Raw genomic sequence first — 25301 nt, forward strand, 5'->3', positions numbered from 1 at the left:
TTTTTTTTCCTGGATCCCCCTCCCCTCCTCACCCCTCGCCACCATTCCCTACAAGCCGCCACTGCTGTTGATGTTATCAACTATGGACTGCCAAAAGGCTTCCTTCTTATCTAATGTCAATTTGGAGGTGACAATGAGAAAGTGTTTATTCTTTGCATCATTTTACAACACACTCCTGTGCTTTCAATATGGCGTGCCATACCATAAATTCCATATCGCACAAAAGTAATGCAATGCAGCGCAACTTTTTATAATGCACCGCTGCCGAAACGCAGCTCTGTTTCATTTCTTGTAAACATGCCCCATAATTAGTGCTCAAACCCATAGTTCAAAGACCCCATCCGGCGTTCTATGTAGCACACACAATTCATTTTTGAGACTATCTGTCACTAAAAAGAGAGAGGAATATGCTATGCGAGACACTCAAACTTCTACTAAAAATTTACATAAAATGTTATTCCATAATGTAACAATTGCCAACACTAATACGCATTTTTAAATTTAGAAACTTACACATACAAAAAATAATATCCACCCTCGTTCATCCTCATTCGCATCTCATTGACATATACATTAAGAAAAACCAAACATTGAAAGTGCTCTACAGTGTATCACACAAACAGAACTTTGCTGAGATTTCAAAATATTCATTTTAACACTATGATTTGGAAGACGTCAGGATAGTCTGGGTTATATTACAATACAAGTTGTGGATCATAAACAAATTCTCTATTTCTGGGGAGACACCTCACTTTATTAAAGTGAACATTTATGCACATTGGTTCCTTAATATTTTTAGTGTACTTTTTGAAATATTTTAATTTAACTGCATGTTTACATCTCTATCAGGTACAAACACCTATCTTTTTTTAAGTGTCCTTGTTTGCACCTTTCCACTCTATGCTCTGCTGTGTCTGTAAAGCGCAATTTAAAGTGGCAGGAACCCGCAAACAGTAGTTTGTTGAGCCTGCAATTAATCAATAAAAGTATGCCCATGATGTCGTTTTTTAATTTATTTATTTATTTATTCACAATTTTGTTAAGTGTGTAAATACCTTGTAAGACGTCCTGGCACTAGGTAGAGACTGAGGGGCAAATTTACAAGCCTGTTGCGCCGACTTTACTCCGCCGTTGCGTCACTTCTGTGACGCAGCGGCGTCATAAACAATGCACCACGCTGCGACATATTTACAACGTGACGCATCTAGGGAGATGCGTCACGTTGTAAAGCCCTGCGCTACATTATACCTGCATCAGGTATAATGTATGCAGGGTGGGCGTTCCGTCGCAAGGAAGCCTTGTAAAAGTGACACAGTGAAATCTACAAGATTTCACTGAGTCACTTTTACGACGCCACTGCATCAAAACCTTGCGCCTGCTTGAAGCAGGCGTGAAGAGTTATGCAGCATGTTAGGAATAGGCATTCCTAATCATTGCTGGAGTTGCGTCGTACTTGCAACATGACTCCAGCAATGCGCTGCCGTTACGCTGACAAGATGCATAACGCATCTGTCTATCCTTGCGCCACGGTGTGCTGCATTGTAAATGCGGCGCATCCATGGTGGTGCAGGGCTATTTTCCAGTCACGCAAATTAAATAGCGCATCCCTGCTAATACGCAGGAATGCGCCAGTTCTTGTAAATCTGCCCCTGAAAATGCAGACAGCTTCTTGCTCTATGAAATGATAGAAAATTCAGATCGGTCCAGGCACTGGAAGAGACAAAAAATGCAAATATTAATGCTGAACCAGCCAGGTTTTCAGGAGCTTTCAAATGATCAGATGTTCAGAAGTAGCACAAACTGACTGAGGTAGAGTTTTCCAAGGAATTACGAATAGACAATCTAAATGTTGTTTTGGGTCTATATTGGTAAGAATAATGCTGTAATTTCAGTGATTCAAAGTTAAGGTAAGCCCTTATTTACAGCAAATATGAAGCCATTCAGGCACTGAAGATAGTGACCCTGGGGTGCTATTGAAAGATCTTATTGCGAGAATGCCAATTGGGTTCTCACACATCTGTAGATTCTTGTGAGTCTATTCAATTAAAGTATTCTGCCTTTACCAGAAGGATCACGAAAGCTACTGCAGTTTCTGATTCAAAATGGATGCCCATATGGATGAATAAACTGGTTAAGCAAGCTATAACCTGGCAACAATCACCCTAGGCCCTGCTGAAAACTGATCCCCTACTGCACTGATAGACTCTTTCCATTGCCTTCATCGTTCACTACTTTCTTTCTCCAGATCGAATAAGTTGCTATGGCTGTAGAACATCATAGTAAGTGTAGTTGCCCTTGAAGCACAGCTGAATCTAATGTCCTATTACTTACTGGTAATCTTCATTACTCCTGGTCCCATTGTCCTCATCCCCTTCAATATAACAAGTGAGATAATCCTATCTCACCAACAGAAAAAAAGAACAAAGGAATACTGGTACTACCCCCCCTCCCTCTGGGAGTACATAACCGTACCCTTCCCAACATTCCCCCTGAACCACCAAAACCCAGATGAAGGCCAGTAAGTCTGGGAGGGAGGGAGGGATGCAAGGAAGGGGTCAAGGACAACCGAACCAGGAGTAATGAAGATTACCGGTAAGTAATTGGACATTACCCCCAGTTACCTCCTGTCCTCATCCCTTTCATTATAACAAGTGAGAATACCCAAGCAGCAACCAGCCATCATCCCACAACAAACCACCAGAACACAGGACAACCATCAAAACCAGTGATTTATTGAAAACCAAACAGAAAACAAGGGAAATCAGGAGCAGACAGCCTGAAGAACCCCGAAACCAAAATTTGCATCATCCCCTAGAACATTTTGAATGTGATAATGGCTCACAATGGTATTAGAAGAAGCCCAGGTAGCTGCCCTACAGATCTCAGACAGGTACACACCACGAACCTCAGCCCAAGAGGCCGCCATCCCATGAGTAGAACGCCCCTGAATCCCATCCGGATGAGGGAAGCCAGAAAGGGAGTTGGCCAACATGATAACCTGCTTCAGCCAGTGACCAATCGATGAAGAAGAAGCCCTGCACCCACAAGAGGAAACACCAAAAGACACAAAAAAGGGAGTCAGACTTCCAAAAAGGATGTTTGTGGCCCAAATAGATCCGTAACACCCGGCAAACATCCAGCAAAGCCCACGGGAGATCACCATCCGCCACCTGCTCTGAGCACAAAGCTGGCAGCACTAGCTCCTAAGAGCGATGAAATTGAAACGGAACTTTGTGAACAATCCAACCGCAGGACCACTCCATCATCAGTATAGGACAAAAAAGGCTCATGAGCCATCAAGGCCACCAGTTCCCCAAGGCACCAGGCCAAAGTAATGGCCACCAAATAGACAATCTCGAAAGTAACACATTTCATATCCACATCCGACGAAGGCTGAAAAGGAGAAGCCACCAAAGCCCGCAACACCAAGGGGAGGTCCCAAAGAGGAAAAGAAGGAGTCAGACAAACCCTTCTCAAACCCCTCCTAGAGAATGTGAAGGACATCAGGCAGGGGACAAAGCAGAGGAGACAACGCCAAAGCCTGACACAAACGCTGGAAATTACCCCAATGACGATCATAGGATTTGAGAGCAGACAGCTTCCTGGACTGCTGAATGGCCAAAGCTAAATGTTAGTGGAGACTCCGACATCTCCACCCCTGCCTCTCAACTTCCAGACCGGCAGACCGACAGACAAAGCTGTTAGAGGGACAACATCGGTGATGACCGCAGGGTAGACGTAAGCAAAGGGAACAACTAAGGGCCCTGAACAGCCAACAACCAAAGATTGGGAAATCAGGAACACCAGGGCCAAAAGGGCAACACCATCTCCCGATCCTCCAACATCAGATGCGACAGAAACCTGGGGATCAGAGCAAGGGAGGAAATGGCATACAGCAGGCGAGACGGCCAAGGAATGGTCAGAGGATCCACCCCCAAAACCCCCTCATGATGGACCCGGGAGCAGAAGCAGGGAAGCTGAGCATTGTGCTGGGAAGCAAAGAGGTAGAGAAAAGGAAGACCAAACCTCTCAAACACAAGATGAAAGGCCACTGGAGTCAGAGACAACTCCAGGGAGGCGGGAACAAAATGACTGAGGGCATCCTCCACCCCATTGTCCAGCCCCCGGATGTGAACAGTCGATAGAGACAACAGGTGCCCCTCCGCCCAAAAAAACAACAGGAACACTACTGCTTTCAGGGACTTGGACCATATACCGCCCTGATAATTCAGATAGGCCACCATTACCATGTTGTCCGAACAAACCACCAGATTGTGATTCAACAACCGATCCCAGAACCCCATGACAGCCCGACAACTCGCGCCAATTCGAAGACCTTCTCCCTTCCAAAAGGGACCAATGACCTTGAAGGGATTTTGTCCCCAAAGTTGTCCCCCACCCCAAAGCACTGGCATATGTTGTGAGGACAACCGGAGGAGAGGGTTGCATAGGCAGACCCCGGGCAAGATTGCCTGACACTGTCCACAAGCGCAGGGCACGAACTAGAGGGACTAATTGCGAGACTAAGGATCCCAAAGAGACAACAGATGTCATCAAAGAGCCTGCAGATGAAACCGTGCCCAAGGCACCAGAAAATCTGTTGCAGCCATAAGAGCCAGAAGCTGTAACCAGAGATGTACCAGGAAGGAACACCCCTCCAGAAATCAACGAGCAAGGGGACACAAGGTCATCGACCGAGACACAGGAAGGAAAACCCGATTCAGATTGGCGTGGAAATTAGCCCCTATGAATGTCAAGTCCTGGGAAGGCACCAGCTGACATTTGGGGAGATTCAGCAGAAGCCCATGGTCCCTCAAAACTCAATACACCAACTGATCCTTCAAAAACAGATCCCGGGAGAGAGCATGGATCAGCCAATCATCCAGGTTAGGACAAATCAGGACACCCTGAAGATGAAAGAAAGCCGCCAATTGTGCCACAACCTTGGTGAAAACCATTGGAGCTGTTCTCAGGCCAACGTAGCCTGGATCCCCAGACATAGCTCTGATCTCTTGCTCAGACAAGATAGCCAGGGAGTCGGGCGGACACCAGAGTCCGAAGGAGGCTCAGAGAATTTGATGAGATGCTGCAGTCTCACAATGTATGGGAAACACATATCGGAATAGGATTGCACCCAAGATAGGAGAAAGTGCCGAAGCCGACCTCCAACCAAGAATCCGGCATCAGCTGCCAGATAGTCAGGAAACAGGCTTCGCAGGTGGAGACTTAGCCTTCTTGTCCCTGCCCCTACAAAAAGAAAATCTCCCACGGCCACGAGAAAACTGCCTCCTAGAGGGGGGTTGGAAGAAGGACTTGGGTTTAGAAGGAACTGAAATAGAAGATGACTGCTTAAAAGAGGAGGAATGCCTCTGTTCCTTAAAATGTCTATGCAGTTTGCCCTCCAACTCCTCACTAAACATCATGGTACCCTGAAAGGGCAACCAAAGGGCCGAGGACTTCTGGGCCGAATCTGTCTTCTAATCCTTCAGAAGCAAATTGCGGCGAGCCGGCACACAAGCCCCCCCAGCAAGGGCCGACAATCTCACCACGTCGAAAGAAACATCAGAAAGAACTCCACCTGTCTTTCAATATGTTCCAAAAGTTGCATGTGGCCCCTGATCAACACCAGCACTGGGCTGCTCTTTACTCAACTCAGGAGTAAAATTAAATAGAAGTTTAATAAACAGGCAAGTTTTTATTTGAATGCTCATGGAAGTAAAAGAAAGGAAGTAACTAGGTTTTCCTACACCACCTAACTCTAGGATCACCTTCATTTTAAAGACATCTTGCAGTGAACAAAGTTAAAAGGTCTCTTCAAAATTCAAAAAGTGTATTTTATTTACATGCAGAACCATTTCTCCTTTGTACATCAGATTATATCAGTGCATAGAGAAGATTATTTGTTTAAAGCGATAGTTTTCAAACATTAATTTAGAACTTGGGGCGAGTACAACTCGCACAAGTCCATGTAGAGTAATTATGCAGAACTACCCAGGAATTCCACGAGATTACACTGAATTATGCAAGAAGAGTGATTCTGCGTTTATCACTATTTCGAAGATCAAAAATGCCCCTTCACATCCAAAGTGAAAGCATTTTGAGCTAGGAAAAAGTGCTAAATGCGACAGAACACAAATAGATGGCATGAGCAGCCACTTGAGCTCGCTATATGTGCTCATGGGGTAGAATTTTCCCCAGACTTACTCCCAACATTTAGCAATATTTTCTTGTTGCAGAATTCACACTTGCATCCAAAATGGGCAGGAGGTTGCATTTTGTGCTAAGAAACATCACTAAATGCAGCAGATCAGAAATAACAGTGCAAACAGCTGCTCACTACACGTGTTCTTGTAGTGGGATTTTCCCCCACAAATGAATCTTTATTAATTTAGGAGGAGTAATTGCATAATTATTGGTAATTCTGCATCAAAGAGTAATGCAAATCTACTAGAATTACTAAAATTACTCTGTCATAATTGAAATTCTGCCCAGTCCTATACTTAGAAACATTAATTATTCCCCCAACCCTGACAACAATGCCAATGGTGAACCAAGAGCAAAGTCAGTTGTTATGTGCACTCTTAGGGTGTCTTGGCCTCCTATTATATATGAACAACATTATAGTTTATTAAATCGAAACACAGAAGAAGGTTTTGTACAACACACATACTTAAGTCATGTATTTCCAGGTACTCTTGTATGTGATAATTAAGAAAAAGGAATCAAAGTGAAATACAACAATTGCCTAGGATCACACACTTTAGTAAAGTGGGGAAGCTGAGATTAATCCCAGGTTTTCTGGTTTCATATTGTGCAATTCAGCCACTACATAGATATGCTTTGCTTCCTCTGCACCCACCTTACCGCCCATCGGGCAAACCTCCCCCTCTCCAGCCCACACCGCCACACTGCTGGCATCGATGTGGCCCTTGGTCACAACACAGGGTAAACTTTGGCGCCCCAGGGAAAATATTTGTGAGTACCCATGTTTATGAAGACAGATCAGTAGGTACCCTCTCTGTGTGCAACTCTTTGTATCCTGTCCCTCAATTCCCCTGAACTCTGCCCTGAGCCCTGCATAATTCTTTCAGGAAAAAAGAGCAACATAGAACATAATTATAGAACAATCAGGACTTTCTTAAGAGAGTAAGCGAAAGAAACACCCTGGCTCCTGTCCATGCCAGATTTTATTCACAGGGAAAAGTCTGGCAGTAAAATAGGTAGGGAGATATTTACTAAGAAGTGACAGAGTGCAGAGTTAGCCTTCCTGGCTTAACACTGCATTCCGACACTTCTGAAATGGGGGGCTGCACCATATTTACAGCTACATGGTGCAGCCCTGTGTTTCCCCCCGCGCTGGTGCTAACTTTAGCAGCTTAGCGCCAACGCAGACACCTTTGCACCATAGTGCAAGGGTGTTTGTGTTGAGGGGAATTATTTGCAGGAAGGTCTCCCTTCCTCTACATAAACAACCTTTAAATGGCATTTTGTAACTTCTATGTGTGATGCAGCATACATAGAAATTGCAATACGTCATTTATGTTTTTTTAAATGATTGTTTATGTGTAGAAAGGGACACCTTCCTGCACATCAAAAATCAATGGTGTCTTGCTAGTTTCTATGTGTGCTGCACAATGCAGCACACAAGGAAACAGCAAAAACGAGGAGAAATTAAACATTTCTCCTCGTTTCGCCAGGTTAAGACCAGGTTTTTCCTAGTCTTAATTTTGGCACTGCCTCTTATTTACGCCGCTCAGCGCCAAAATCAATAGCCTTGTGAATAGGGCGAAGCCCCTAGTGCCGCTGCAACGTCCTGAAAAGTCACGCTTCTGTGGCTATAGGGGCTTGTAAATATGCCGGGAGACATCGTTTGCAATGAATGCGCTGCAACGCATTCTATTACAACGTGGTCATTACAACAACCGCGTTGTTACAACACAAACTATTATATCGCAAGTCGTTACAACGACTTGAAGTAGGGGGCAGAAGGTGTTGGATTTACAATCCAACACATTCCCTGCTGTTGTACAAACTAGAGTAGGAATAGTAAATTATACTATTTCTAAGTCCAGCTCGCCCCTACAGCTAATTGTTGTAAAGACTTGCGATGTAATGGTTTGCGTTGTAACAATGCAGTCGTTGTAATGACCGCATTATAATGGAATGCGTTGCGCATTCGTTGTAAAGAGATATATTCAAATATGCCCCGTAGTTTCTTCTTGAAGTATACCCCTCGTCTTCTCTCCTGCAAGGTGGGGGAATTATTCTCACCTCGGGCCGTTTGCTCCTTCCTATCCGACCCTTGCGCTTCCTAACTTGCCCCCTGATTGGGGGGTGCTCTCTTTGTCTATGGGGGCCAATCCTGGCCCTCTCCGGCCCAGCCGGCATGCTAATAGAGACGGGGGTGGGCTCCCACCTCCAGCCGGCATTCTACCCGGCCCCTTTCGGGTCTGGCTTCGCCTTCCCAGCCCGGGTCCAAACCAATCCTAGCAGGCGTCGAGCCTTCCCATCGACGCTAACGTTATGGAGGTCGCATGTGGGCAGCAAAAGCAAGTGGCGTAGCTAGGGTGGGGCGGTGGGGGCGGTCCGCCCCAGGCGGCACTATTTTGGGGCCAAAGGCATTCAGATAAGGCTCGGCTTGCTTTCGTGGACGTTCGGGGACGGGCAGAGAAGGAATAGGACTCGGGCAATGTCCTCTTCTTTTTTGTGCTGGCAGCTGTCCCCCCCTCTCTTCCTATTATTCCCTCTCTTTCTGTCTTGCTGCTCACTTACTGAAAACCGTGACTTGAAGCAACGGTTCACAACCTCTCTTTCCTTCTTTCATTTAGTTGCTTCCCTGTGAAATGGATCCAAAAAAGAAAAACACTCTTGTGAGACATGCCCTTTTTCTGACATTTTTCTATTCCAAAGTGCAGCGGGATGGAGAGAAATAGAAGGTTTTAAATATGAAAAATAAATACATAACTAAATAAAGCAAGACAGAGTGGTTGCAAAGTGGCCAGATTGGTTTTATTTACATCCAAATCCATCAGCATCACTTTACAGAGTTTGCCAGTGAAGCGCTACTTTTGTTTTCTCGTCTTTCTTTGAACTGCATTGTTGTTCCCAGGTGGGAAAGTGTACCATTCCTGGAGGTACTGCAATACCTGGTTGATGGGTGGATTGGAAAACAAAATGTGTACCATGGCTCTGTGTTTATGGATGTAGTCTTTTTAAACCATACTGCTTACGTTTTGTAAGAATATAAGCAATGGACATTGAAACGGTTCCCTTCAGCGCCCTCTAGTCATGTCCTTAACTTTTCAGGTAAAACCACTCGCTGATTTCTGAATAGTGAGTGAGAGATCGTTAAAGCAACCATGTTGTTTCTACTTACATTTCACATGCTTTACTTAATCTTGCATTCCCTATGAGTGGTTGCTTTTACTTTTTTTTTAGGCAGCATATTACTCTTATGAAGTGCATAATTTGAATTGAGCCACATCCAAGTGTTTATAGCGGGCACAATTAGGTTACAGCTGAAGGCAGTGCGAGTTTCAGTGGGCAAGTATGGTGTTCAGTGGGGGAGAGGATGTGGCACTATGGCCAGAGCTGTCCAATTTGGAACTGGGGAACCGGGTTCAGCCTTCATGACCAGTCCACCAGACCACTCTACTGAGGGAGCACATTCCCATGCTAGACCCTAGAAGGCACCACTAGACCTTAGAAGGCTTGATGTCTTAACACAAGCAGGTGTACCCTAGTAGTGTCAATTGTGGGTTAACCTTGAAGGCCTGTCCACCACAATCCATACTGAAGTTCATCTCCAGTCTTTTGGGCAGGCCTATGAAGCAGCACACCCTAGAGCAACAGTGATCCAGTCGCTGTGACCCTGTCACTGAGGTCACATGAACCTTGAGCAGGTTAGTGCGATGCGAACGGTGTGACCGCACTGGGTACCTATTTCGCGTGGGTGCATAGTGTTTGAAAGTATATTATGGTTTAAAAATACCTTGCTGCCTCCTTCCTGGCCTCCAGCAATTTTCAGAAACAATAAAAATGTCATGATAACTTCGGTGATTAATGTTCTTCCTAGAGAGAGATCTGAGTTTTGTCTAGTGGAAGGGTTGACTCCTGGAAAGATAGCACAGAGGGTTAATGTGCCTGCTACAAAGAACATGTACCATGCAGATCACAAAGTGCACTGCTTTAATGGGGGGACCATGATGAATGGTCATTTGATGTCAGCTGTAGATGATGGATCCCTGAACAGTGTCATGTATGTGCATGTTTGCATTGTGCTGAGGGGATTACCAGGTAATTATTCACGCAGCTCTCTGATGGATGTCACATGCGGTTTTTCTGAGTCCCCAGATAGATCATGCAGTCTGTGTGTTCTCTTTTGTACTGCCAGTCACCGGTGTTTACAACTGTGTAGCCTTGGACCGTGTCATGTATGTGCATTTAACTTGCACGATCGAGGTAGCTATTAGCAGCGATACTACGTGTCTCTCGGACCTCTTTCAAGTGCTCGCCGTCCTTTTTCCCCAGCAACCCCCCTCCCCAGGGACGGTAATCTGAGGGATAGCCCCGGGCGCCACAAGCTCTAGCTACGCCTCTGGCAAAAGCTCATCTGAAAGGTCAAGTTCCACTGGGCAGAAGTCATGGACATTATAGATGGCTTACTGTGTGCAGCAGTGCTGATTTTATTTTCCATTTATAGTAAATGCATGACTTTGGTCGTTGACACTTTGTAACGTCGGTTGTTGCTCTACGCTGCTTCACGTATACCGGGGCTAGTCAGAAGTTGAGCGTCATTCTCCTTCTCCCCTTTTTCCGAAAACAGCTCTCTGCTCCCTGTCCCTGTCCTCCTACCATTTGCTTTCCTCTTCTCTCCGTCAGCCTCTTCCCTTCGCCCCTCACCGCTGTTATGCCCTCTCTTTCCAACCCTCTTCTTTGTCCACCTCACCTTCTTTCCACTCTGCTTTTCTCCTCCCTCTTTGTTACCCTTTTTTTATCTCTTCTTTTCCTCCTAAATGCTGTCTTTTCTCCCTCTCTTTGTTGCACCATCTTCCCTTTCCTTCTGTTCTTTTGTTTCCTTGTCTCTTTTCTTCATTTTCTCACTCTCCCTTTGCCTAGTCTTTCCCCTTCCCTCCCTCTCTTTTTCTCTCGCTCTTCCACACACACACACACACACACACACACACACACAGGTTGATACATACGATGTCGGGACACACATGCACTTCCCCAGGCACACTCTGCTCTGTATTTCTGCCCAATTACTGACACGTTGTGCAGAAGTCCATCACGTGTTGGTCGCTTTGTTTTGTCGGATTCCAAACCCAGGGGACCTGGCCCATTTCCAAGCTCGTGACAGTATTTTACTCGAGAACAGCACTGTAACTTAACCAAGGAGCATGGCTATAACTCACTGTTTACGTCCTGTGTAAAGATGTCAGTATAGTTTCCTACATGCCTAGGAGCACATTCTCAGAAAAAGAAAGGACATACAGAGCGGGCGGGTTGTTCAATCCATTGAGCATCCCCAGAGACTCGCACGAGTCCTGCCTGCCTGTTTCAATATACAAACAGGCGACCTGCTGAATCCCTGATTAAAACCAAATAAGGACCCCCAATTGCCCTCGTCCCCTACAATCCCCCACAGCATTTTCTGTGGTGGTGAGGGAGGGGGAGGTATGCATCCATTTACCTGGAATGCAAGCAGAATGCAGCCCCCTCGAATGCGACAGTCCAGGAAGAGATTCTAAAATGTGCTGGAGTCTGGTCCCACCTAATGAGAGAGGCCTAGGGTTGAATGGGCTCACAGGTTGACCCTATCCCTGAGGGTCTGAATACAAACATCAACATGTGCCCCAAATATTCAGAAGAAGCTGATCTGGTGCACACCAAATGGTGCTAGGGCTGCATGGCACTAAAAATTCACCATTCAAAAGACATATTCATATATTTTGACGGACATGGCAATGTGGCTGATTGTTTAAGGTGAGTGGATGTATTAAGTTCCCGGTAGTCAACCATGATCAAAGTACAGCTTTAGTCACAATATATGGAAGCACCTATCAATTAACATCCCATGCCAGGGGTGGAACTGGGCAGCATGCTTCCTAAGAAAAATGTTGGCTACCTGCACTTGTCTTCTTTTAATACATATTAAGCTCTGCTCCTGTGCAGCACTACATTGCCTTGTAGCTAGATTTGCTCTATAGAAAAGTAGCCAATGTAGGTACATATCAATGGGATGTGTGGTGAGGCTGCCCTAGTCATTACCAAAGGAAACTCCCAAAACACTACTTACTCACAGCGCCTGGTCCCTTCATTGTTTGACCTCAGACGGATGCTTCCTGGCAGACCAGTATCTGAAAGTCCTGTAGACTCGAGGCCGAGTCAGTGGTATGTGAGGCACCCTGGAAAGTTGGATTACAGTGTTGCTTATGTTTCTTATTCACCTAACAACCATTGGCACATCCAATAGTCCTGGCTTCTTGTAGGTGTAATGTTAGTGGTTGTATTTCTGGATGTAATCACAGAAGTAGCAAAATACCAGTCTGCGGCACTATGCTAATCAAAGATTTTAGTTTAACTCTTTTTAAGCCACGCCCTGCATTACGTCAGCCGCGCCACAGTCTTTTTCATCGAGGTTTCCAGGGCTTTAAGTGGGGCCGGGTCCTGCCAGTCCTCAGCACCAACAGTTCTAAAAAATCTTAACTCTGCAGCAGTGCCACCCTTCACTGCGTTTGATGTTACTTCAAAGAGACTCGTTATAGTTCTTTCAGTCTCATCATTTCAAAACGTAAGCATTTTCAAAGCTCTATACAACGAAGCCATAGTTGTTGCATATCTATCTTAGACAACGAACAACCATTGACAATGCTGTTGTGGCTTGTTGTAGGTGTATTGTTACTTGTTTTATTATATATCTGACAGAGGCAGCAAACTACCAGGTGGGTGGGACACTATGCTAAGCACAGATTTTTAACTTAGGTATTTTTAAGCCACGCCCTTCTTACACCAGCCACGGCCCTTGGTGAGACCCCTACCCCCCTCCGTCCCCTCCGTCCCCCACCCGCCAGTTGTGTTTTTTATTCCATTCAATGCCCAGGGGTATCTAGTATTGAAATGGTGACATCCCCATGTATTTCCAGCCTTCTATCTGTTCGGCACTGGAGACGTGTCTGTACAATGACTGGTGAAGTCGTGCAGATATGACCGCTGAGTACTGACAGGAGCCACGGACGGCCCTTTTGCGCATGTCGGCCCTCAGCTTCCTACCGAGCGCGAAATAAATAATGAGGTGGCGATGGCATGCGAGCGAAATCCATATTGTCAGGGAAAATGAACTGAGAGAGCAGTCTTTGTGAGTACACTCGTGTGTGCTGGAACATATACATCCATAGTACCGCGCGCACAACGTCCAGGCACTTTCACACTTAACCAGTGCGCGCGGGTACACCCACAGGCACACTTCACTTTCTCATATCCAAGCTTGGGCTTGGAAACACCCCCGTTGTATATAAACAGCCGCTCGCGTGCAGCCAGCATGCAGAGTTGCGTAGACAGAACACTGTCCTCTCCAGCAAGCACACTCCCTGGTTTGGAAGTAAAAAAACAGCCACTAATTTGGGACGTGGTCCCCTATTACCGTGGAACCCGGTGCCACGGCACTTATTGCACTATTGATAGCTACTCTTTTGTGCACGCACACTAAACGCACAAACATATAACCCTTCCCACCACAGGCACACAAAAACCTCGGACTCGTCTTCAGAACACACACGTGACTAGCCTGTCTTCAGCTCCATCGAGGAGCACCAAAGAGCTATGTGGGCATTACGACCCAAATAGCGCCTGAAGTGAGGGTTATAGGTCGCTGCTGTACCACATAAATTATCGATGGAGTTCAGATGGAGAAGTGACAATGAAGAGGCGTACCTTCATTTCAGACTGTCGGGTGATGGGCAACTTCGAGTGACTAAATACAGCTAACCTTTTGTAATAGGAGAGTCGCGTTTACTGTTCCTTTCTCACTGCACGCTTAGGGTATTTTGTACTTGTAACTAGTGGCACGCTTCCGGGGTGCAGGTGAAAGGAGAATGCCACGGCTTCCCACAAGTTGTCTAACACACAGGCAAATAAAGAGGGGTTGTTTAGGAAGTGCATATATCTTGATATGTATATATCAGCTGCGCAGGAAGAGCAATCAAGGCACTTAGGTCAAGTGACGTCGAAGGCCAGCACTCCAACTCTGAAAATGTTATCAGCACCGCTGGCAGCCTTCCCCATGCAATTACAACGTGTTCTGCTGTGACTCGCTGTAATAACCCTCGGCCCTCACCCCACCCACACACAATAATATTTACCAGTCAGCCTTGCCACTGTGTGTCCTGGATAATAACTGACACGTGGGGCTATAAAAGGTCTGCCTTGCAGAGAGTGCTGCTGGGGTTTTCGGTTTCTAGAGAGGGGCTCATCTTTTCCAGGTCCTCCGCGGCATTATTCCGCTTCCCAGAGATGCAGCTATAAAAAAGTGCAGCTGGTGCAGCGGTACCGCGGCCCAGGGGTCCCGCTACACCTCAATTATAGCTGCTCTTACTACCAAACCAGGGGATAGGAGGGTATCCGTTGCTTGCACGTGCGCAGTTTGACTCTTCGTTCGTTCCTGGCGCTTCCCTTGTGCTTGTCTGCAGCAGTAGGTAGGGTTTGTGGTTGGGGATGGGACGAGCTCACTGCGGGGAGGGGGCGCCCGTGCATCAGTTGCTATCTGACCAGGCTGCTTGCTTATTCTGTGCCTGCAGGCAACGCAGGCTGCAGTGAGAGTGGGGCATTCTCCAGGACGCCGCCTGTAACCGGGATGGGACCTAGTTAGCAATTCTTTTTTGTGATTGCCGGGGTTGCCATGTCCTTGGGGGCATCGCTGCCCACCTTGCTTGCGTATTCGCATTGGGCTAACGTTTTGGGTTAAATGCACACTTTGTCCCTAAATGCTCTGATCATCGCCAGGGCTGATGCTGGGGTGTAGCAACTCCCTCCCCTCTCCTGTCTAGTCCCCGCAGCCTCCCTACAGCTATTTAGTTACCATCCGATGAGTCGCCTGCTTCCAGCTGCGTCCGGGGCTCCTCTCAGAGAGACGCAGGCAGGTGAAGCCGGAGGCTGGTGACACAGGGGCTCTCCGTGTGAGCCTAGAAGACAGTAGATGGGCTCCGAACACTTTAACAGTGTGGACCAGCGTCACCTACCGGGGGATATCTGTGAATGACCCAGTGCGTCAAGAGCCTCTCTGCCTACCTGTGTGCGAGGAGCGCTAAGGAACCAAGCTGCCAACTTTCGCCAACTTCTCCCCTCTGCCGCTCACTTTAAAGGAAGGATTGAGAGTACATTCTTCGATGACTCGGACGCCCAGCTGCAGCCACATCCCAGCTGCTGCTTTTGTGGCAGAGACGTGGGGTGGCCCGCATCTGCGGATGCCAACCACCGACGCTGGCCGCGAGGACCACACGCAGCTCTAGCAGGTACTGTGACACGACTTCCAGAGTACTGACCCTTCTCTCATGTGGTGTACATGGCAATTAAGTCCAAACTTAAGTACATGCTAAACAGTTTCATATATTCAGATATATATTAGCACTTTGTTGATAAGCCACTGGCACCTTAATACCCAAATGACGCACATCGAATGAGTAGGTCCCAGGGTATGCAACCAGAACCGTCTCCAGTCTCTGACGATTTTTGGTAGAGAACAGATCGGCTGCAAAGGAGAGGAATTGATTTGCTCAAGATCATACTATTTTGCGCAGAGGGTAACGCCAATTCAACCAATAACTCCCTAAGGTGCCACGTGATACCTGCACAAATGCCATCCTGGCGTGGAGCGGGCTTGCATGTTGTTTGTGGTCGCTAGAAAGGGCATGGATCGGGGAGGACGTGGGGCAGGAGTAGAAATGACGAGGAGAAAGAATATTGGAGCAGTTTAAATAAGAATAGGGTAGTGAATGTTAGCCGAGGGACACATGCTTTCCCCAAATATGCTAAACGCGCACCCTGACTGGGGCTCACTCTGACGCTTCTGTTTTGATAACACGATGCGCAGGCGGCTGCACGGGTTGGAACAATCCGCCTTCGTGCGCATATTTTACCAATCCTTTTATAGACCGTAGTACAAAAAACAGGATAAACAACATACAGAGCTGGAAGGGTTCCACGCCACCACCCTGGTAATATCCGGCTGGAACTTCCTGGCATCGGTCTAATGGAAGCCACTAATACGGAGATTAATAACTCACTGCACCTTCAGAGAGAGCGGACCCCAAACCCCGTTCTCAACAGCATCACGGGCGCCTATTTGAAATGCCAATGCCACAGTGTATTCCATTTTAGTAGCGGTTATGTTAACATTAATATTAACCTTGAATCTAAGAACAGTGGTGTTGAGTGTCTCCAGTCACTATGGGGTGCTCTGCTGGAAACCTATGTTAGATCCTGATGTCCATACTCCAAGTAGTGTCATCTGAAGGATTTTGGGGACCCAGGCAAGACATATTTTGAGGGCTCCTGTTAGGAACAGATTTGGACTTTATCACCCATTTTAGATAATTCAAGCTCTCTGTTACCTAACACTTGTTATCTATGGCTTAAAGAGTTAAGCTATATAGGATAACTCTCAACTCTCGTAAAGCCCTGTCTCAAGGCAAAAGCTTGAGTGCTCTTTATTCCGCCACAGGGAGAAGACACTTTGCTTTTTTACTCGAGGTTTATACGGCAAAAATTCCTTCAACCCTCCTATATGGAATAGAATTGGTTGACTTAAAACACTGGGGCTTTCTACATATGATTGAAGGAAAACTATTAAGGTCTTTAACCACTCTGAATTCCGCTTGCTCTACAGCTGCTCTTAAACTTGAATTTGGTCTACGTAGCAGTTGGGTACAGGGCCTGTCTGCTTTAGTACGTTGGGTTGCCAGCCTGGCTAGAGGAGAAATGGGGACGCTGAGATCCCTTCTCAAGAGAGAACTATTGGGAAGTTTTAAAGAACACTCTCAAATCGTTAGGAATTTCAGAAAGGCTGTGGCACTACTTGAATTAGATGAGAGTTCTATCTTTACTATTTCTTCTTCCCAACTAATATCTCTTTTGAAACAGGCTTCCCGGACTCTTTGCTTCATGCTGGACAAAGAATCCATGACAGCTAAGAGGCGAAGCGTCCTTTTGTTGAATACATATTCAAGGAAGCTTGTTCAACCTTACGTATTTTGGAATTTACCACACGGCATTCGGAGATTTTGGTTTCTCTTGAGGCAAGATCTATTGCCGCTTAATTCTCTCTTGGCTAAATGGTATGGGTCTTCCCCCTTATGTAATTTTTGTAATATGTCTGCACAGGATTGTACTCACGTATTGTTTATTTGTCCTGCATTGCGTTCATTGCGTTTAAAGTGGCTACGATCAATTTGTTTACAATTGGGAATTCTTGATGCGAATTCTTTTTTAAAGGCTTTATATACTCCTCCCAATGAAATGTTTTGCTTCAATATTTTTAACTTTTTTAAAGGTTTTTTAGATATTTATTGATGAAATAAGGAGGACTGTGTCGTAGTATGTCCTTTTTAATGGAGAGTGTTGTAATTGTTTTCTTTTCTTTTTTATGATGGAATATGTAAATGTATTTTGTGCATTTTGTTTATGTGGCCTTCTTCGGAGTGCCAAAACATAATAAATAATTGAAATAAATTGAAAATATATAGGATAACGTACCCCTGCTGTACATTATAAGGATACTGCTAGTCACAGAGGAGTTCTATGAGCATAGAGAGAAACAAGTCTAAGGCTGAATTCCTTAATAAGGTTGTGGCACTCCAAAGCAACTTGCAGTAGTATCCTTATCATGTACAGCAGGGGGTACTTTATTCCTTCTAATACATAATCACACCATCACATTTTCCTCAAACCACTTACATCCTTTTTGCATAGCTCTTTCATATGAAAGAGAGAGTATATTTGCAATTATGAATAATAAAAATGGAAACTCAAGTTCAAACTTAAACAAATCAAAAAGCTGTTAGATATTTGTTACAAAAAGATATAAAAATCAGGTAAATGCAACTAATTATTTCCCAAAAAGGATCAGTTGCTCTAAATGTGTTTTAAAATTCTAGCTTTTAATAATGATATGCTAAAAAAAAATGTAGCCATGAATATCTCCCATAGAGCTAGAAAAACAGAGCAGAAGAAAGAAAAGCAGCGCTTGGTGTTGTTCCTTCATTAGTGCTTTAATTATGCTCCTTGCTGCTGGCTCCGGCATCAGGCATTGGGGCGTCAGAAATCAACTGCGATAAGATATTACAGTTGAGTTCTCCTGTCATGTCTTTAAAACACTTGAATGGGGTCATTTCAAATCACCTGTTATAAAGAAACAAGAGACAGGTTTTTATACAGCGAGTGCAGATTCCCATGAGTTATACACACATATACAGAAGTGAGATAGAGAAAGAATTCACATTCACAGGGGGCTCTTTGGAGGTGGGGGCAAATGCCCACTTTGCCCATGCCATAAAATGTCTCTGGCTCCAAGTCAATTCTCTGATATATGTCAAATGTGAAATATTTACTGTTCTTCAAAAACAATTATTGGAACTAGGATGTCTCTTTCTTTGTCTACGTTTCTGAAAGATCCTCAAGAGACCGAGACTGGGTGTTAACCAAGCCACTCATGGCTGTAATTGACAGGGAGAATTGTAATTTGTTGTCTGCAAGTTCATTTTGTGTCAAGGGCCGAAAGCCTCCCCTTGGCACTGATTTATCTTCCTGTCAATTGGAAATACGTACAGCAACAATCACGGGATCGATGCTTCTCAATGCAGTCAGGATTCTCATTTAATAGGGAACCAAACACCTCATCCAGGCACAGTCATTGCTCTGTCCAGGTTCACACTTTCGGTTTGATTTGCCATTTATCCAGTTACAGTAAGAACATTTAACGTAGCAACAAGATGGGCTCACGCTGACAAGACAACTGGAATCGTCTGCCTTTAACAGTTTGCTCTTGTACTGCTTTGTAGGGACTCTCCTTTCCAGGCCTTCAGAACAGAGAGCAGAGGCCGAAGGCGCCGGATTTAGGCAGCAACTGAGGGCCAAATTATGTGGCGGGTGAACCCAACTGTGCAACGGGCAGAGGCGGCTCCTCCTCTAAGGCGGAGGAGCATCGCCCCACTGAGCAGGCGAGAAAGGAAAGAATAAAATGATAATAACTCAATGTTATCATTTTTTTTCCGTCCTAGCTCAGCTGGGTAGGGGTAGAGCAGGGCTGCTTTGCTCACAGAGCAGGGAAGAAGTGGCTTGCCCACTCAAAGTGCGCAGGACGCTTTGTCCGGCCATCTTGGGCCGGCCAACCATCATGCGTACTGTGCATGTTCTGCACCAGGTTGTATTACAAACTGGGTGCAGAACATGCCCAGCCTCCCATTCCCTGGCTGAGCACCGAACCACAGTGCTCAGACCAATCACAATGCTGCAAAGCAGCATTGTGATTGACTATGGATAGCCTTGGAGCCAGGTGCTTCCTGCTTCCTGCTCTGGAAGTGGGCGAAGAGGACTGAGAGGCAGCAGCGGCAACAGGTAAGTGTTATCATTTTTTTCATTCCCTTCTCCTCCCCTCAACCCACAACCTGCCCCCCCACCGCCGTTAAACACCAGCCGCCGCTGGCAACGAGAAAGGCCAATTATGTAAAAAGCATACAGAATATCCTGCAAGAGTATTAATTTACAATCTTGTCATTTGAACACAGACCATTAATGTGAGGGCCAGAGTTTCACCCTATTAGCACCAGTTTAACCCCAGAATCCAACAACAAAAAGGTGACCGGTTACAAAGGGTCTGTCTCTGCATTGTACCACTTGTGGTGGTTATTTAGTAGCTTTTGTTCCGCTTCATCAAGAAAAAAAAAGTTTTCGGTTACAATTTCAAATTATACAGAAGATTGCAGCCTATATAGCAAGTTCAGAAAATCTATAACATTATGTGGTAAACGCTACAGTTAGAGAATTGCATAATCCCAGTATCTTGATTATACCCACACCAAAACCGGATAGCTCCAGAAGACCTCCCAATATCCAATCTAGGCTTTGCACTGAGCACTTTCTGGCTACGAACTCTTGCACCTGGTAGCCAGTCCAGACTGTCTTGGTCACTGCTCCAACAGAAGTAGCGGCTGAGCACCTTGCACTTTCGAACCATGAACTCCTGCTTCTTTTGCACTTGGGATTTGATCTCAAGTCGGACAAGCGTCTCTGGTTCCCACCTTATGCGAAGCAGCACATGAACCCCTTGATTTCAACCCTCAGCATTTGAACATAGCATTTTCTGCTTGTGAACTGTTGCACCTGCCCCATATAGCCTCAAAGGGGTCATTTGATATTTTGGGCACTTTCACATTTGGCACTTTGGCTGCAAGAAAGACTTCTATTTGTGGCAGTGCAAAATATTTTTTAATACTGACATGTATGGTTTTATGTTTAGTGCTGCTATTACAATGATTTTTTAGTAATTGTAACTGGTTATAGTATTCGAGAATGATTTTGTTCTGACATATGTGTAACACAGTGTTAGAAGTGGGGGGTCTAGTTGGTAGTGGTTTGCACCCAGTCCAAGTATGGATCCTTCCTTCTAGTCAAGGTAATGGGATTTTACAGCTAAGATAACCCCTGCTCACCCCCTTGGTAGCTTGAAATGAACAGTTAGGTCTATCTCAGAGGCAATGTGTAAAACATTTGTACATCAACACACAGTAACACAGTGAAAACACTACAAATGGCACCACACCATTTAAGAAAAATAACCAAACTTTATTTAAATGAAATAAGACCAAAATGACAAAAATCCAACATACACAAGCACAGATATCACTATTAAAAGATTTAAAATAGTTCAGTCATATAAAACTGTGGATGCATCACTTTTAGCACAAAGCACCTGGGATACGTCAATATCAAAGATGAAAACAGGCACATGGGAGGTGAGGCACCCGATAAGCAAAATTATGCATCAGTTTTTTACTCTCAGGAAGGTGATGCATCGGTTCCTTGCTCCTAGGGTAGGTGATGCTTTGGTTCCTTACTGATAGGCAGGGGAGGTGATGCATCAGTTTCCTACTGTGAGAAGAGGTAATGTGTCAGTTTCCCACTGTGAGGGAAGCTGCTGCATCAGTTTCTTCCTGCGAGGAGAGGTGATGCATCGGTGCTCTGGATACACAGCCTTGGTTCCTCTACTGAAGCCCAGCGTCGATGCAGACTTGGCGCAGAGGTGTGATGCATGGAAAATTCAGGCACGCTGAGGTCGATACGGTGGTGATGAAACAGGCCCTCGATTTTCCAAGCTGTGTGCAGGTGATGCGTCAAATCTTCAACCGCACAGCAGGGCCTTTGTTGAAGCCAGAGCGGGGGTCTCAGACATCGGAGACACGGTGCTCAGGACTGAGGCTGCGACGATTTATGTGCCGCATGGCAGGTGCTTCATCGATTCTTCGGCCACACTTCAGAGATGCATTGGTTTTTCAATCGCATGGCAAGCTCGAATTAAAAAAAAACACAGGTGCTGAAGATCAGTGTATGGATTTTCTATTTTTCTTGCAGCAAAACCCACCTCCAAGGGCCCAGAACTGGAATTGACACCACTTCGCACATCAGAACTTACAGCAGAAGAGTTCAGGGGCTGCAGGTGAAGTCTTTGATGGCCCTGAGACTTCCTACCAGGAGGCAAGCAAACACAAGCCCTTGGAGAACCTTGGTAAGCAGGATGATGAAAATAAAGTCCAGTCCTTTCACTCTCCAAGACAGAAGCAGCAGGCAAGCACAACACAGCGACAAGCAGAGTAGCAGTTTCCCTCCTTCAGCTTCTCCAGCTCTTCTTGGCAGAATCTCCTCTTAGTCCAGAAGTGTTCTAAACATGTGGTGTCACAGGTCCAGCACTTATACCCCTTTCTGCCTTTGAAGTAGGCATACTCCAAAGGATATTCTTTGTAGTGCACAGATCCTACCTTGACCTGACCTGGCTACAGACACACTACAGGGGTGTGGAGACAGCTTTGTGTAAGGACAGGCAAAGCCCTATTTAGGTGTCAGTGACAACTCCTCCTACCACTATACCTCAGGAAGACCCATTAGCCTGGCGATGCGCAATCAGGATATGCAGGGCACATCTCAGTTCCCTTTGTGTGACTGTCTAGAGTGAATGCACAAACAGCCTAACTGTCAGTCTAAACCAGACATGGATTTCACAGGAAAACAGAGGTACAGAATGATAAAGGAAAAAAATGCCTACTTTCTAAAAGTGGCATTTTCAAACACACAATTTAAAAACCACCTTCACAGAACAATGTGTTTTTACATTTTGAGTATACTACACCCTTGCCTTGAGGCCTACCTTAGGGGGGCCTGACATGTAGAAAAAGGGAAGGGTTGGGCCTGGCAAGTGAGTGGGTGCACTTGCCAGGTCAACATGGCAGTTCAAAATCGCACACACAGACACTGCAGTGGCAGGCTTGAGACATGGCTGCAGGGCTACTCATGTGGGTGGCACAATCAGTGTTGCAGGCCCACTAGTAGCATTTGAATTACAGGAGCCTTCGAACATTACCTTTGTTGTGCCTGGATTGCCAGCTAACAGCCCGCTAACAGCTGATCGCCGGATCGCCGGATTGACATTTTCAGCGTGTGGGGTCTGAAACTGCATTTCCCTGCAAACCTCACGGCGCGCACGCGGACAATGCCGAGGAGAGCGCCAGGAGGCGTTCAAATAGATGATAGGGCTCCCGCACTCCGGGACTCGCGTGGGCGTGCCTGGGCCGCACCCAGGCAAAGTCCGGGCAGGGCCGTCTGTGCCCGTCAGCTGCCGAAAGAGGCTGGGTTGGGCCATCCCCTTGACAGTTGGTCATCGCCTCTAGATTATGCCACCTAGGCTACAGGTACTGATTCACATACTTGTATTATTTTCTATTTGTCTGAGACTAGTATTTGTGCTGCATCATCATATTGTGTGGAGGTTACCGAACTATTCAAGGCTCTTATTTCCAACATGAGTAAGAGCAAGAGCAAGCGCAAAGGAGTAGCGGGCACTTTAGACGCATTTATTGTTAGGGCAGAATCGCTGTTGTCTCATGAAATCGAAATGACAGAGCGGCGTCTTTCATCAGATCCATCAATATTACAGAGACGCTCATCATTAGGTATCCCCAACTTGGTGGCCTTATCACAACCGCTTCTGCCAGTTACATGGCAAAACATGCCCATGACTTCTCCTGTGCCAGTTTTGGACATACCTTCAATATCTCCAATAGCTATATCAAATTGGTCAAATCGGCCAAGTATAGCTACCAGAACACGGGTCTCTAAGCCACCAGAGGAGATTAAGGGGAGAGAACCCCCAGTCAAACAAAAGCGGGGCGCTGGCCCTCAAAAGACCATGAGCACAAAAGGAACTCAACCCGCTGACCAAGCAATAGCTCACGTAGCTGATCCAGTAGTTCCGTTGACCAACTCTGCCAGCACACAGACAGATGTAGGTCTGTTTTCCTCTTCGTTACTAAGACAAGAGAGTATTGGGGACTCTGCCCTTGCTTCTGCGGTGGAGTCTGCTCTGGAAACTGTGTTAGCTCACATTAAAGAACTAGTTGACAAGAACTTTACTCTGCTAAGGGAAAAGTTAGAATGGTTGAATATTGGTATGGACAATCTAAGTGGCAGTATTGTAAAATTACACTCTGATGTTGCTGAAGGGGAGGGCTCATCAACTCCAGTAGATGTGAAATTAATTGCTAATTCAGTTACTCTTGGAGATTACATAGAGTAACCCAAATAAAGTCACTATAGACGGCCCAAAGAAAAACTGTCCAAAACCAAACACTGATGTTCTGAGTTTATCTCCAGCCGCTTGTCCTTACATACTAATTTTGGCTGGTGTCTCTGTCCTTAATGGTGACCAGAAGGAGTCTTGGGCCAATCTACGTAACAACAAGGTGGATTGGTTGAAAAAATACAAAAGATTCCGCCCATCGAATATGAAAGAGATCCTTATGGTCCGCAGAGTTGGGTGGGTTGGCCAATCCCCTAAGAGCATTGGTGGCGACTGCGTAGTGATTAATTTTCACAGGCCACAGATGGTCCGTTGTTTATTAAGTTTAAGTGAGCAAACATTTACCCAAAGCTCCAGTATTTGTGCTCTTCCTCTAGGTTATTTTTATAAACCACCATTTAGGAATATTGTACATGGTTGTGTCCCTACCCCTTTATCAAATAGGTTTCAGGCCCTATCAGATTTAGATGCCCTGGAATGACAATCATTCATAGTAGAACATGAATTATATTCTCTTGATAAGTCTCAGGCTCCCATATCTCCTTCCCCTACTGATATGCCTGATGATCGGTTAGCCTTATTCAAAACCAAGGCAGGCATAGATGCATGTATTTCGAGTGAGAGCTCAGAAGGTTCTCATGTGAGGAATGGCGACACAGATCAACTATACTTATTAAATAAACAAGGCATAGCCAGACCTCATGAGTCCTTAAATACACCATTGGTGTCGGGCCCAGCGAACAAGTGGTCGTATCTGAGTCATATCCGTTGTTTCACAAAAATATAATATTCCCCCTCGATTTGGTCACTGAACCCCATGTAGTTCATGAAACTCAGACTGAGTTGGACACTGTACTGAATCTGGGAATAAGAGAAAAAGAACAACTGGATACTATACTGAATCTGAGAACAAGGTAAAAAGAGCAACTGGAAATACGACTCACTTCATGGAATATTGGGGGGCTGAAAAGGAACCTAAGGGATGCAGAATGGCAGGAGTATATAGAACAAAGCAATATATGTATTTTGCAAGAGGCCTGGGCTCTAGAAACCCCCCATAAGGTTGGGTACAAAACATATAGTGTTAATGCTATCCTCTCAGTTAGAGGTAGGCCCTTCGGTGGCCTTGTTATAGGGGTAAAAATCACCCTTGGTATTAATATAATCTAGTTGTACATTTCATTGCAGGATATAGTTGGTGTGAAGATTTGTACATGGGATAAAACTGAAATATATCTATTAAATATCTATAATAGACCAAGTCCATCTACCAAGGAATCTTTGGTGCTAGATCAGCTTGATCTTTTTTTAGCTCCAATTGACTCGAGGGCAATGGTAATTGTGGGGGGTGACCTAAATTGCAAATTTGAGCCAGTTGTGGGTCTTGAAAATGTCTTCGAAGAAGAAGACATGGCAAATAATATCCCCCTTTTAGAAAGCGGTCCGTCAGTTCAGTTGCTCA

The 25301-nt window shown here is 45.6% G+C and overlaps 1 protein-coding gene across 1 annotated transcript in view; it reads left to right on the forward strand.

Annotated features, from left to right (window-relative positions):
* The first annotated feature begins 14800 nt into the window (after positions 1–14800).
* Positions 14801–25301, forward strand: part of NPY2R (neuropeptide Y receptor Y2) — a 134821-nt gene continuing 124320 nt past the window's right edge. The window contains exon 1 of the mRNA XM_085641704.1: positions 14801–15509. The gene's annotated coding sequence lies outside the window, so the exon portion shown is untranslated. The remainder of the gene's footprint in view (positions 15510–25301) is intronic.

Source organism: Triturus cristatus, chromosome 2_2, assembly GCF_964204655.1.
Source record: "Triturus cristatus chromosome 2_2, aTriCri1.1, whole genome shotgun sequence".
NCBI lineage: Eukaryota > Metazoa > Chordata > Amphibia > Caudata > Salamandridae > Triturus > Triturus cristatus.